Source organism: Colobus angolensis, unplaced genomic scaffold (genome assembly GCF_000951035.1).
Source record: "Colobus angolensis palliatus isolate OR3802 unplaced genomic scaffold, Cang.pa_1.0 Scaffold298, whole genome shotgun sequence".
Taxonomy (NCBI): domain Eukaryota; kingdom Metazoa; phylum Chordata; class Mammalia; order Primates; family Cercopithecidae; genus Colobus; species Colobus angolensis.
This window is the reverse complement of record NW_012116243.1, coordinates 3,549,299-3,563,208: the sequence shown is the minus strand read 5'-3', so window position 1 is coordinate 3,563,208 and position 13,910 is coordinate 3,549,299. Positions and strand designations below refer to the sequence as shown.

The 13,910-nt window shown below is 40.6% G+C and overlaps 1 protein-coding gene and 1 pseudogene across 1 annotated transcript in view; both read right to left on the bottom strand.

The window, feature by feature from the left end:
* Nucleotides 1-13,910, bottom strand: part of FER (fer (fps/fes related) tyrosine kinase) — a 435,538-nt gene that overhangs the window by 386,961 nt on the left and 34,667 nt on the right. The window lies entirely within an intron of this gene.
* LOC105516989 overlaps nt 2,900-13,910 on the bottom strand; it is a 28,627-nt pseudogene continuing 17,616 nt past the window's right edge.

Genomic DNA, 13,910 nt, shown 5'->3' with positions numbered 1-13,910 from the left:
GGTGTCAGGAGGAAAAGAAAAAAAAAAAGGTATTAATGTCGCAGGATCCTTAGGGTATCGCTCTGCCAGCCAGAAACCTCTGTGGCCAGTGGTGCCTCTGCTTGGGTTTTGCTTGTGCCTGCTGAAGTCATTCCATACACTCAGCCTGGCAGGCTGCACTGGCTAACACTACTGGCCTGGATCCCACACCTGCCAAGGGTGAGCCAGGTGCAGAGCAGCAAGGGGTGTGTGAGTGAGCAAGTGTGGGATCTGTCCACTGCGCACAGCCAGGCCCACCAGCTGCGGCAGGACAGGCAGCTCCAGGCACCAGCACAGGCGCTGGTTCTGTTCAAGGCTGCAGTTGGACCAGACATACCACATGTAGCTTCAGTAGCCTCTGGACAGGGGGAACACGATGGCACCAGAAAGCTCAGAGACACCAAGAACCACAGAGTCCCAAAAAGGGTGTTATAGGGTGTCACAGCCCTGGCTCAGGGAGCCCCAAGGTCTGGGCTCCCAGAAGGGCCACAGATCTTCTCTCTCTCTCGTCGCACGCAACGTGGCAACCGGAGGGCATGTTTCCACTGTGTTTGTGTTACAGCTCTTTTAGTCCCACCATTCGGTGGGTCCCAAGCACTTGTCCCACGTCCAGAAAGAATGAGGTATGCAGACAACTGGAGGATGAGCAAGGCAGAGAGGAGCTTCACTAAGCGACAGAATAGCTCTCAGGAGATCCGAAGTGGGTAGGTCCTTTCTGCAGGCAGGCTGTCCCAATGTGTGTTGAACTCAGAAGGGAGGTAGCTCCTTTCCGCAAGCAGGTCATCTGGATGAATACGTGTCTAGCTGAGCCTGGATTTTATGTGCTCAGAATCAGGGAACTGCATACTGATTCATCCATGGGCAGCCACGGTGTGCCTGGAAAAAGCACCATCAAATTTGCCAAATGGTCATCAATGAAGTTCTCACTCTGGGCCACAGACTTCACCTGGAACTGGCAGCCCAGCCCGCAGGCTTCAGGCCATCCCTGGCCTGAGGTAAGGTTTCACCAGGGACCCACCCCTTTCTGCCTAGGAACCCGTCTGCCTTTAACATGCCATCCACGGCACCCAAACTGACTGTGCCAAGAGGCATCTGCAGGCCAGTGCCAAGCTGCCTTCAGCCCCTGCAGCTCCTCCTCCCATCCTTATTGTTACCCAAAATCCAGAGGGGACCACGGTGGCAAGGGGCTGGCAGGTCAGCACCACTCTGAGCACACACATACCCGGCCGGGTTGCAAAAGTGCCTGGGCTTGGCCACACCTTTTCTTCCCCCTGGAGCAGGCGCCAGGAGCAGGGAGAGGCCAGGGAGCGAGAGCAGGCACTTTCAAACCTGCAGGGGCAGGGGGCTTCCTGGGACCCAAGCCGCAGCTGGGCAGCTGCAGCTGCACCCAGGAGCACAAAGCTCCCGCCTGTTCCCAGCCCCTGCCGGCTCTGCGGAGTGCACAGCCCTGGCCACACCTCCCCAGCCACAGCTGGCGTCTCCACAGCAGCTGCTCCAGACAGGCTGCCACCACCATCATTAGTAATGTCAAAAGTCAGAGGAAGATGTAAAAACGGCAAAAATCTCATCACCAAGCAGTACTTCAAAAGCTCCTACTGACTAATAGTGGGAACAAAAATAGCGTTTAAGAAAAAACAAAAATTTGGCCGGGTACGGTGGCTCACGCCTGTAATCCCAGCACTTTGGGAGGCCGAGGTGCGTGGATCACAAGGTCGGCAGATCGAGACCATCCTGGCTAACACGGTGAAACCTCACCTCCACTAAACATACAAAAAATTAGCCGGGCATGGTAGTGGGCGCCTATAGTCCCAGCTGCTTGGGAGGCTGAGACAGGAGAATTACGTGAACCCGGGAGGCAGAGCTTGCAGTGAGCCCAGATCGCACCACCGCACTCCAGCCTGGGCAACAGAGCGAGATTCCGTCTCAAAAGAAAAAACAAAAACCAAAAATTTAAACATATCACCAACAAATAAAGAAGTACAACCTTATTCCATAAGTTTCACAGCATGGTTTTTAGTGAGTCCAGTACTATCCCAACCAGTCCAGAAGATATTCTGGCAAAGAAAAGTTAACAAAATCCTGAGATTTCACACTGGATACTCCAATATGAAAACAAGCAGGCAGAGAATGAATAGACCAAACTAGGGAAAGTCAAGAAAATATCTAAAGAGAAAAGTCCCTCTGTATCAGCATAGGGCTTTAGAAAACTTAAGGAGGACAGCACTGGCTTACAATTTTCCAGAGCTCTGTGACGAACTGGTGAATAAAATTTAAGTCCAGGCACACAGGATGTTTAAGGAACTCTTTAAAAGTGAGTAAATCTCAGGGCCTCCAACAAAGCCAAACTCAACCCCAGCCAGTATCTCTCCACTCATTTACCTCCACACTCACATGCCACAGAAACTGAAATTAGAAGGAAAACCCAGCTTGTGGTCCAGACAAGATGGCACAGACCATTTTTCCCAGTTAATCCCCAATAAGCACAAATATAAACAAATAATACAAGGGATAACAAAAGAACTCTGGAAGGTGGAAAGAAGAAGGTAAACTCCTTTGAAACCCTACAACTAGAACAGCACAGAGGCAGGATGTCTTACGCCTACCTCACTCAAGCGAAGAAAGCCACCAAGACCTGGTTTTTCCCAGGCACAGCCTAGTAGCAGAAGGCAGCCCATGTAGGCCAATTCCTCCCAGAATAGAACAGGTATCCCTCTGATAAATATCAAGGAAGCCAGACACCACCAGCAAGAGAGATTAATCAGGAACCTCAACAAAAACAAATAGCCAGGGGAAACACTCTCTTTCACCATGAGGCCTGAGACTCCCTTCCTTTTTTTTTTTTTTTTTCCAGTTTGCTCGTTTTTTAATTTCTAAAGCTCCATCATAAACTTCTAGCAGGTGCCCATGTCACCTGCCACACTCACACCAGGTTGTCTGTGTAGCCAGCAAACAAATGACCATCAACAGACCAAGCCAGGGAGGTACGCTGGGACAGTTCTGCTTTGCTGCCAGTACTGATAACTTCTTGCTTCAGTTCATCTACAATGATATTTACCCCTAACTCCCAGATCTTGATGCCGGGGCCCACGACAACACAGAGCCAGTAGCAGTTGGTGCTGAAGCACAGGGTGTTGATAATGCCCCCACCATCTAGCATACAAAGGTGTTTGCCTTCATTGAGATCCCATAGCATGGCCTGGCCATCCTTGCCTCCAGATGCACAGAGGGATCCATCTTGCCTCCAGATGCACAGAGGGAGAGACAGTCACAGTGTTCAGATAACCTGTGTGGCCAATGTGGTTGGTCTTCAGCTTGCAGTTAGCCAGATTCCATACCTTGACCAGCTTGTCCCAGCTATAGGAGACAGTGATAGGGTTGCTGCTGTTAGGCAAGAAGCGAACACAAGACACCCACTCTGTGACTCTCATACTAGACAGTGTATCTGCACATACCCAGGTGTTGGGAACAGGCCCCCATATCTGGCCATAAACTGGCCTCAAAACTGGCCATAAACAAAATCTCTGCAGCACTGTGATGTGTTCATGGTGGCCACAATGCCCTGGAAGGCTGTCAGTTTACTGGAATGAGTGCAAGGAATGCCTGGCCCACCCAGGATGGAAAACCGCTTCAGGTGTTCCTAAGCCACAAACAATAGCATGAGGGATCTGTGCCTTAGGGACTTGTTCCTGCTACAGATAACTAGCCAGAGCCCATCCCTTTGTTTCAGCCCATTCCTTTGTTTCCCATAAGGAATACTTTTAGTAAATCTATAATCTATAGAAACAATGCTTATCACTGGCTTGCTGTCAATAAATATGTGGGTAAATCTCTGTTCGGGGCTCTCAGCTCTGAAGGCTGTGAGACCCCTGATTTCCCACTCCACATGCTATATTTCTGTGTGTGTGTCTTTAATTCCTCTAGTGCCACTGGGTTAGGGTCTCCATGACCCAGCTGGTCTTGGCACCCAGGGTATTCTATAACTTGATGGTTTTATCTCATGAGCCACAGGCAATCTACTGGTTGTCAGGGGAGGCCACATTCAGCACATCCTTGGTATGGCCCACAAACTGTCTCATGGTAATGCCCATTGTGAAATCCCAGAGGCACGGGGTTCCATCCAAGGAGCCTGACAGGACAATCTGACCATCTGAGGAGATGACCAAGTCACTAAGAAAGTGGGAGTGACCACACATAGCATGTTGTGGGATGCCATAGTTGGTATCTTCCCTGCTCAGTTTCTACATATGATGTTCTTGTCTTGAGAGGTGGACAGGATCATGTCCAGGAACTGTGGAGTAGCAGTGATCTGGGTTACCCAGCAGTTGGGGCCCTGAGGGTGCCACAAACGGTCATCTGCTCAGTCACAGTGATGGCAATTCGAGACTCCTCTTTTCCATCAAGAGAAACAAAGGCAGGCACGAAGAACCAGAAGAGAGGGGGCCTGCTCAGGAACTTCTGTCTCCACAAGCAGCCCAGTCAAGAACCTTGGTCTTCACAGGTCTGAGGATCTCCTTCTCTATCCAGAGACATCAGAACAGGCAGTCAGAACTGGCAAGCAAAACCCAGTTTTGCTAGATATCCAATCTCAGGAAGCCTCTTGTTCTTCACAGGTCCAAGACTCTCCTCCCCCGTCCAGAGACATCAGGGTAGCAGGGAGCATGGTAAGGAAATCCCAGCCCATCCCTTCCCCAGCAATAGATATACACTAACTCAGCCTAAGAATGAATCTCCTACTCCCTCAGGCAGCACCACCAGAGACCAGTGAGAGCCCTAGTGCCACCAGATACAAGAAGCCAACCAAAACAACAGTGCAGACTCAAAATTAAACTATCATTGGAACCACAACCACAAAAATATAGGCTAAGACCTGCATGATAAACCTAAACAGGATGATTGCTTGTGAAAATAAAAGGTTGAACTAGTCCTCAGAATCTCCTAACATATTAGACAAAATATTTAAGTTTCAAATGGAAATCACTTGTCACACCAAAAACCAAGAAAAACTATAACTTGAATGAGAAAAGACAATCAGCCAATGCAAACACCTAGATGAATCAGCTGTTGAAATTATCTGACAAGAATTTTAAAACAACCATCATAAAAATGCTTCGACAATCAATTATAAATTCTCTTAAAACAAATGTAAAAATAGAAGATCTAAGCAAGGAAATACAAGTTATAAAAGCAACCAGATGAAAATTATGTAACTAAGAAATGCAGTAACAAAAGACAAGCTAGATAGGCTCAGTAGCAGAGTGAAGATGACACAGGATACAATCAATGAGCTTATGGACAGAACAACAGAATTCACCCAATCCAAAAACCCAGAAAAAAAATAGACAGAAAAAATTAAGAAAGCCTCACAGACCTGTAGGACAACAACAAAAGATCCAACATTTGTATCATCAGAGTGCAAGGAGAAGAGAAAGAGAGCCAGATTGAAAGATAATTCAAAGAAATATGGTCCAGCCTGCTGTATAGCTATAGAAATCAAGACAGTGTGCTATTAGTCGAAGACAGACAATAGATCAATGAAACAGAGAATCCAGAAATAACACAAATATGTTCAACTGATTTTTGACAAAGGGCTAATAGTAATCCAATAGAAGAAGAATAGCCTTTTCAACAAACAGTACAGGGGCAATTAGGCATCTATTGGCATAAAAGAAAAAAGAACCTTGACTGACAACTGTTACAAAATTTAACTCAGCCCTGGCACAGTGGCTCACACCTGTAATCCCAGCACTTTGGGAGGCCAAAGCAGGCATATTGCTCGAGCCCAGGAGTTCAAGATCAGCCTGGGCAACAAAGCGCAACCCCATCTCTACCAAAAAAATAAAAAGAAAACAAAAATTTAACTCAAAAGGATTATGGACTTAAATGTAAACATAAAGCTGCTTAAAGCTGCTAACATTTAGAGAAAAAAATACAGGAGGAAATCTTTAAGATCTAAAGCTAGGCAGAGTTCTTAGATTTGACACTAAAACCACAATCCAAAGAAGAAAAAAATGAATAAAATAGACCTCATCAAAAGTAAAATATTTTGCTCATGTGAACAAGATGAAAACAAGTTGCAATTTCTGGCTTCTGGTGGGCATGTAAGAAAATTGGTCTATGCAGGAGGTTGAGGGGGGAGGATCACTTAAGGCCAGGAGTTCAAGTCCAGCTTGGGCAACATAGCAAGAGCTCATCTCTAAAAAAAAAAAAAAGAAAAAGAAAAAAAAATACTTGGAAGTCACTAGGCCATCCTACGAACAAGAAAAGCTAAACAAACCGAAAAATCTACAACTCTTCTCAGATCAGTAAGAGAAATGAAGTCACATGGCAAACCCCTGCCCCACAAATTGGAGAAACAGGTGACTGCAAAGAATCCCATCATACTGAAGCAGAAAACTCAGCAGGAACCAGTGCAGAGTAGGAAAAACTGAACTGTAATTGACAAACTGCTGAAGGCTCAGTACCAACAAGTGGGAAACTTAAAAATGCCAGGGGGACTCAGTCATAGAAGCACCTTCATACTCTTACTAGTTTCACCTCCAGTAAATCAATATGGTTCTCACAGTATGTATTACAGGGTGGAGGAAAAAAAAAAAAACAACCCTATTACTTCTGATGGGGGGGAAACAAAATCATTTTTAAATAAGCTAGAACATTCTGTTCTTAATAAGGTCTTTCCCTCAGGAGAAACTATTTAGTCAGAGCCTGCTGGGGTTTTATCAGAGCCTAACTAACTTATAGGAAGGGAAATAAGAAATACCAATTGCAGCCCATACTAGCCATGCTGTCTTACCTTGGGAGACGGGGGATAGTTCTAACAAACATCTGTGAAAGTCACACCCAGAGACACAGAGACTCATTAAAAGACTGAGATCTAATCATTGGACTGTAGAATGCTTCCTATTGCCTAACACCTTACTGCCACATTACTAAAGGCCTATTTACAAAGCAGCTCCTTTTACCCAAGACATCAGCTTCAGCTATATGGCATACTAAAAGGCAAAAAAACACATTCTAGGCTGGGCATGGTGGCTCATGCCTATAATCCCAGCACTTTGGGAGGCCAAGGCAGGTGGATCACCTGAGGTCAGGAGTTCAAGACCAGCCTGGCCAACATGGTAAAATGCCATCTCTACTAAAAATACAAAAATTGGCCGGGCGTGGTAGCAGGCACCTGTAATCCTAGCTACTTGGGAGGCTGAGGCAGGACAATCGCTTGAACCCAGGAAGCAGAGGTTGCTGTATGCCAAGATCACACCACTGCACTCCAGCCTGGGTGACAGACTGAGACTCCATCTCAAACAAACCAAAAAAAAACACAGTCTGAAGAAAGAGAGCTAGTGTAAGAACCAGACTCAGACATGGCAAACGATGTGAGAATTATCATATCAATTACTAAAAACAACTATGATTAATATGCTAAGGGTTCTAATGGATAAAACAGACTGCATAAAAGAACAAATGGGCAAAGTAAGCAGAGAAATGGAAATTATAAGACAGAATCAAAAAGAAACACTAGAGATCAAAAACACTTTAACAGAAATGAAGAATGCCTATGTTGGGTTCAATTAAGTTGATAGGCTCAGTCTAGTAGACTGGACACAGCTGAGGAAAGAAAATCTAGAGGATATCCCAATAGATACCTAAAAAAAACTACAAAACAAACAGAAAAAAGACTGACAAAATACAGAGCAGAATACACAAAAACTGCGGGATAACTATAAAAGGTGTAACATACATGTAATGGGAATGCCAAAAGAAGAATGAGAGAAAGGAACAGAAAAAAAATTTGAAACAATAATAAATGACAATTTCACCAAATCAATGTCAAGCGCTAAACAATCAATCCAAAAAGCTCAGAAAACTCCAAGCAGGATAATGATTAAAAAACAAACAAACAACAACAACAACAAAAAACTACATCTAGGCATATCACAATTCAAACTACAGAAAATAAAAGATAAAGAAAAAATCCTGAAAGAAGCCAGTGGAAAAAAGACATTACCTATCAAAAAGCAAACAGAATAATTACATTGACGTTACCTCCAAAACCATATAAGCAAGAAGGGGGTGAAGTGAATTATTTAAAATCTTAAGATAAAAAGTAAAAAATTAAAAAAAAAAAAAACCAACCTAGAATTATGTATCTTGCAGAATTATCCTTCAAAAGTGAAAGAGAAATAGTTTCTCAAACATAAAAATTGAGGGAATTTGTTGCCAGTAGACCCAACTTGCAAGAAATGTCCAAAAGAAAAGTTCTTCAGGGGGAAGAAAAATGATAGAGGTCAGAAACTGACATCTATATAAAGAAAAGCATTGGAGATGAGTAAGTGAAGGTAAGATTTAAAGAACATTTGTTTTTCTTACTCTCAATTGATCTAACACATAAGCATTTGTTCAAAATAGCAGCAACAATATATTTGATTATGTATGCTCATGTGTGTGTATATAGATATGTTTATCTATAAGTGTAACAAATAACAGCAATGGTACAAAGGATGGAGGTGGTAATTAGTATTTTATTATTTTGATCCTACTAAAATCCGGAACAAGGCAAGGCTGTCCCCTGTCACCCCTCCTTCTCAACATCTTACTGGAAGTCCTACTAATGCAGTAAGATAGGAAGGAGACATTAAAAGTGTACTGATTGGGAAAAATAAAATAAAACTGTTTGTTCACAGATGACAAGATTGTCAGTGTAGAAAACCTGAAAGAATTGACCCAAAGAACTCCTTGAACTAATAAGCAATTACAGCAATGGCAGGCTTCAAGGCTAATACACAAAAGTCAATTGCTTTCCTATATACCAGCAATGAATAAATACAATTTGAAAGTAAAAACACAATACCATTTATATTTGTAGCCTCCAAAATGACATACTTACATTTACATATAAATCTAACAAAATGTGCTCAAGATGAACACAAGAAAAACACATTTCTGATTAAAGAAATCAAAGAACTAAATAAATGAAGAGATACTCCATGTGCATGGACAAGAAGAGTCAATATTGTGAAAATGTCAATTCTTCCCAATTTCATTTACAGATTCAATTTAATCCCAATCAACATCTTATCAAGTTATTTTGTGGATATCAATAAATAGATTCTGGCAAAAGACCCAGAATAGCCAACACAGCATTAAAGGAGAAGAATCAAGTTGGAGGACTGACACTGCCCAATTTCAAGATTTACAATAAAGTTACAGTAATCAAGGCAAGTGTGGTATGAGCAAAAGAACAGACAAATAGATCAATAGAAGAAAACAGAGAGTACAGAAATAGACCAACAAAAAATGCAGTCAACTGTTCTTCGACAAAGAAAGCAATACAACCAAGAAAAGACAGTCTTTTCAACATAACGGTGCTAGAACAATTGGACATCCACTTGCAAAAGAGCCTAGAGACAGATCTTACACACTTCACAAAAATTAACTCAAAATTAATCATAGGCCACAATGTAAAATGCAAAAGTAAAACTCCTAGAGGACAACATGGAGAAAATGTAGATTCCCTTGAGTTTGAGTATGACTTTTGAGATTTAACACCAAAGGCACAATCCATGAAGGAAAGAATAAGCTGAACTTCATTAAAAGTATATTTTCTGCTCTTTGAAACACACTGTCAAGAGGACGAAAAGACAGACCACAAACTGGTAAAATATATTTATAACAGATATCTCCCATAAAGGACTGTTATCCAAAATATACAAAGAATAATAAGAAAACAACCCAATTTAAAAATGGGCCACAGACCTTAACAGACAACTCACCAAAGAATATACACAGACTTGGCTGGGCGCAGTGGCTCACGTCTATAATCCCAGCACTTTGGGAGGCTGAGGCGGGCGGATCACGAGGTCAGGAGTTCGAGACCAGCCTGACCAACATAGTGAAACCCCATCTCTACTAGAAAAAAAATAGAAAAATTAGCCGGGCTTGGTGGTGTGTACCTGTAATCTCAGCTATGCGGGAGGCTGAGGCAGGAGAATGGCATGAACCCGGGAGACGGAGCTTACAGTGAGCCGAGATCCCGCCACTGCACTCCAGCCTGGGTGAAGATAGAGCGAGACTCTGTCTGGAAAAAAAAAAAAATATATATATATATATATACGGACAGAAAATAAGCATATGAAAAGATGTTCCACATCACGTGACTTCCAGGAAATGCAGATTAAAACAACATTGAGATACCCCCTCACATTTATCAGAACAGCCAAAATCCAGGACACTGTTAGCACTAAATGCTGGTGAGGACGTCAAGCAACAGGAACTCTCATTTATTGCTGGTAAGAATGCAAAATGGTATAGCCATTTTGGAAGACAGTTTGGACACTTTGGAAGACAGTTTGGCAGTTTCTTACAAAACTAAACATACTCTTACCATACAAAATGCAATCATATTAACTATGATTAAATTAAATGCCCCATAAGTCCTTGGTATGGAAAGGGTTGAAATTTTATATCCACACAAAAATCTGAACATTGAACATCAATGTTTACAGCGGATTCATTTATAATTGCCAAAACTTGGAAGCAATCAAGATGTCTTTCAATAGGTGAATAGATGAACTGTGGTAAATACAAAAAATGGAATATTATTCAGCACTAAAAAGAACTGAACTATCAAACCATGAAAAGACATCTAGAAATTTAAATGCACCTTGCTAAATGAAGGAAGTCTATCAGAAAAGGCTATATATGGCATGATTACAACTATATGACATTCTGAAAAAAGCCTTACTATGAAGACAGTTGATATGATTTGGCTCTATTTCCCCACCCAAATCTCATCTTGTAGCTCCCAGAATTCCCACGTGTTGTAGGAGTTATGGGAGATGACTGAATCACGGGGGTGGGTCTTTCCCTTGCTATTCTCGTGATAGTGAATGGGTCTCACAAGATCTGATGGTTTTAAAAACGGGAGTTTCTCTACACAAGTTCTCTCTTTGCCTGCTGCCATCCACGTAAGATGTGACTTGCTCCTCTTTGCCTTCCATCACGATTGTGAGGCCTCCCCAGTCATGTAGAACTATAAGTCCAATAAACCTCTTTCTTTTGTAAAATTCCCAGTCTCGGGTGTGTCTTTATCAGCAGTGTGAAAATGGACTAATACAACAGTAAAAAGATCAGTGGTTGCCAGGGTTTAGAGGGAAGAGAGAAATGAATAGTTGGAGCACAGAGGATTTTTAGGACAGAGAAACTACCCTCTATGACGCTATAATGGTGGATACACGTCACTGTATATTTTTTCAAACCCATTAAATGTACAACACCAAGTGAATCTTAATGTAAATTATAGTCTTTGGGGGATAATGACATATCAGTGTAGGTTCATCAATTGTAAACGAATATACCACTCTGGTGAGAAATATTGCTAATAGAGGATGTGTAAGGGGTGGAAGTATGTCGGAAATCTATATCTTCCTCCAAATTTTGCTATGAACTTAAACCTGCTCTAAAAAAATTCTATTACATAAAAATAAAAATAAGAATAAGACCAGCTACAGATTGGGAGCAAATATCTGCAAGCCATATCTACAAGCCACATCTGCAAGCCATATATCTGACAAACAACTACAATTTAGAACTATAAAGATCTTTCCAAATCCACCAGTTAAAACAACAACAACAACAACAATCCCAGGCTGGTCTCCAACTCCTGGCCTCAAGCAATCCTCTCACCTTGGCCTCCCAAAGTGCTGGGATTATAGGCATAGGCCAATATGCCCAGCATGAAGAGGTCAATAAAATGAGATTTTTAAACAATAGTTTCTATAATTTCCTGGATAGTAAGTATAAATCAGGCAGAAAGAGAATATTACACAAAAGTGCATGCATGTTATTAGCAACAGTATCTACTTTCAAAAAGTATATTTTTAGAAAGTAAAACTAGTAAAAATCCTACTAAAATATCAACTATTTAGATTTATTTAAATCTATCTTATTTAATGTTATTTAATTTGGTATTTAGGATTAAGTGAGTGCTTACATGTTGAGTTTTCCATTCACATAAATAGTGATTTAAAACTTTTTTAAAAAACCATTAAAATTGCTATTTTCTAAAATCAGAAGTTTAATTTACATAAATCTATAAATACATACTTTTTAAACAGAAATGGAAGTTATTAAATAGCAAAATGTAAAACAGATAATTAGTTTCCTTGGAAGGATAATAGCATTCCCACAGTATTTCTTATGAATATAAGGGTATATGCCAAGTATCTGTATAGAATGTCTCCTGTTTTTCAACTTTTGCCTCCACAACTGGCAACTTTTACATTCTCCAAGTACAAAGATGGAAATATTGTTTTCACATAACATGAAATTTAGTTTTAAGTATTTGCTTTTTTGTAATTTGTAATAAATTGCCTAAATTGTGAGGGCAATTTATTTTTTAACAGGATTATGTTTTATGGTTGAAAATATTCATTTATTTCCTTTATTTTAACATTGATATGGAGAGTCAACTATACTACTGGAATAATGCTAATTTATAAAAATCAGAAATACATGAATAAAAACTATGTAATAGAAATAGGAAATCATTCTTCCCCCAACATATATTCTTATGAACTACAAGGAAATTCAATACAGCTTGAATTTATAATCCTTGGCTAATAAAAATCTATTAAAATTAGTTTATGGTTCAAGTTATATTATCAGAATATGTGTGTATAGTAATAAAGACTATAAAATAATCAATTAAAGTACAAGATGAATTATCATAAGGTATTTCCTACCTTTTACATGCTTCAATACTGACAGTTATAAGCCACAAATAAAGTGACTGTGTTTGAATAAAATATTAAGTTGCCACAGCAAGACAGAAACAAAGTCACAAAAAGCCACTAAGCATGCAAGTACAAACCAAAAAATTGACTTCACATGAATACAAAGTGCGGTCTTTTTTCAGAAGCACTTAAACGCAAAAAGGAACAGTCACCAAAGCTTAGCTACCAAAACAAGATCATTCATTACCAATTAATATATGCTGACCTTCACTACCTATGGACATAATATTTAAAACTTCTCCTATGCTTTCTTTATTTGAAAGGGTTGATTCTAACTCAGTTTAAGATAAAAGTTACATGCAAGTAAAACAGCACCTGACTGGCCAGCCTATTGGAACAACATTAACGGATGATGATCTCCCACTGAGAGAAAACAATTAATAAAAACTTTGGAAGTCTATAAACAAATGAACAACATGTTTGCTTTTAAATCAACTATTATATTTTTATTTTTAAACTACATTTGAAGTACTGACATTTAAAATTATTTAAGGAAAGCAGAATTATTAACAGAAATGTTTTCTTTAAGGTATTGATATAAACCAACAAGCATTTATTAGGGAATCATGTGAAAGATAATTGTAAAGCATACAAAGATAAATGAAATCTAGATTACTGCCTTCAAACAATTTGCAGTGTAGTAAAAATAACTAGACAAGTTCACAGGTAATGAGGATATAATTAATTCATTCAAAATTCATTCATGGTACTGGTGCCAAAACAAACATAGAGGCAAATGGAACAAGACAGGGACCTCAGAAATAACACCACACATCTACAACCAACTGATCCTTGACAAACCTGACAAAAACAAGCAATAGAGAAAGGATCTACTATTCAATAAATGGTGCTGGGAAAACTGGCTAGCCATGTACAGAAAACTGAAACTGGACCACTTCCTTACACCTTATACAAAAATTAACACAGATGGATTAAAGACTTAAAGTTAAAACCAAAACCTGCCGGGCGCGGTGGCTCAAGCATGTAATCCCAGCACTTTGGGAGGCCGAGACGAGCGAATCACGAGGTCAGGAGATCAAGACTATCCTGGCTAACACAGTGAAACCCCGTCTCTACTAAAAAATACAAAAAAACTAGCCAGGC